Genomic DNA, 1,119 nt, shown 5'->3' with positions numbered 1-1,119 from the left:
GTTTGTATAAGTATTTGTACTATATTTCACAAAATTGGATAGAAAAATCATATTTTTTTTTTGCTATTATTATTTGGTTTTATATGAAGTTACTCAAATTCACTTTTATTATTTAAACGTTTTTTGACATTTGTTTTGATTTAAACATACGCGCAAAAGCCTCTCTTTCAAAATCAGCGAATCAGATTGCGCGAATTTCTGCCTATTCTGAGTCTGTATAGGGTTTCAAAATATGCCACCGGCTCTAGCAAGATAAACAACATGGGTAAGGAAGGAGCGTGCCCTGCGATAAGTTATCTTGGAGCATAGATATTGTTTTGTTTTTCCGACCAGTTTGAGGAGAGGTAGCGAAAATGTTTTTATTCGTACTTTAAAAGTATGCAAGTTTTATTATAGGTATGACAAATATTTACATAACATTAATAGAAATGTTATATAAATTTTAGCTCTTCAATAGTATTTAGTTAAAGTTTACTTCTCACTGAGAGATTATTTGGTATAAATATAAAAGTATTTTTTAGTTTTCAAACATAAATTTGATTTTCTTATCTTTCAATCAATCAATCAAATTTATTGACAACCTCAAGGCCCAATATAATAAATATACAATGGGTAAAATAAAGTGGATTAGTATAAAACATAGACTAACGCACTTGAATATAAACAAAACCCAAGGAAAAATTAAAAAATAATAGTAAAGATAAGAAATCAAAGTGTAATAAATATAACTCAGCTCTCCATTTAAACTTCAGTGGAGACCTGTCTGAGTTAACAAAAGCTTTTATGACAAGGTTATCACTATTCTGCAGCAGTAACAGTGAAGAGTATTGTTGCTTGAGAATAACAACATTAATTGAATGAGCACCATGTTTTACAAATAATTCACAAGCACTGTTCCATGTTGGCTTGTTTAATATCAAGCAAAGTGCATTATTATATGCAACCCGTAGACAATCGAATGAGTCTATTGCTGAGATCAGTATGCTCTAGAAAATACTTACTATATTTGAGTTCTTGTTTTTAGTTATTTCTTTCAGTATTTTACTAGTTAATAATTTGCTTTTATTATTCAATCATTTTTTTTTTATGTGAAAGTTTTATTGTCCTTCACTGGTAAAC

At 28.8% G+C, this 1,119-nt stretch overlaps 1 protein-coding gene across 2 annotated transcripts in view; it reads left to right on the top strand.

Annotated features, from left to right (window-relative positions):
* The first annotated feature begins 218 nt into the window (after positions 1-218).
* The window catches only part of LOC136071873 (pre-mRNA-splicing factor SYF2-like), a 35,584-nt gene continuing 34,683 nt past the window's right edge, over positions 219-1,119 (top strand). The window contains exon 1 of one of the 2 annotated variants that reach the window (XM_065797422.1): positions 219-344. The gene's annotated coding sequence lies outside the window, so the exon portion shown is untranslated. Of the gene's footprint in view, positions 397-1,119 lie in introns of both variants that reach the window. The other variant, XM_065797421.1, reaches the window with a different exon arrangement.

The sequence above is a fragment of the Hydra vulgaris genome, chromosome 05 (assembly GCF_038396675.1).
Source record: "Hydra vulgaris chromosome 05, alternate assembly HydraT2T_AEP".
In the NCBI taxonomy this organism is placed as follows: Eukaryota; Metazoa; Cnidaria; class Hydrozoa; order Anthoathecata; family Hydridae; genus Hydra; species Hydra vulgaris.
The sequence above is the reverse complement of the archived record's forward strand: the minus strand, read 5'-3'. Positions and strand labels throughout refer to the sequence as shown.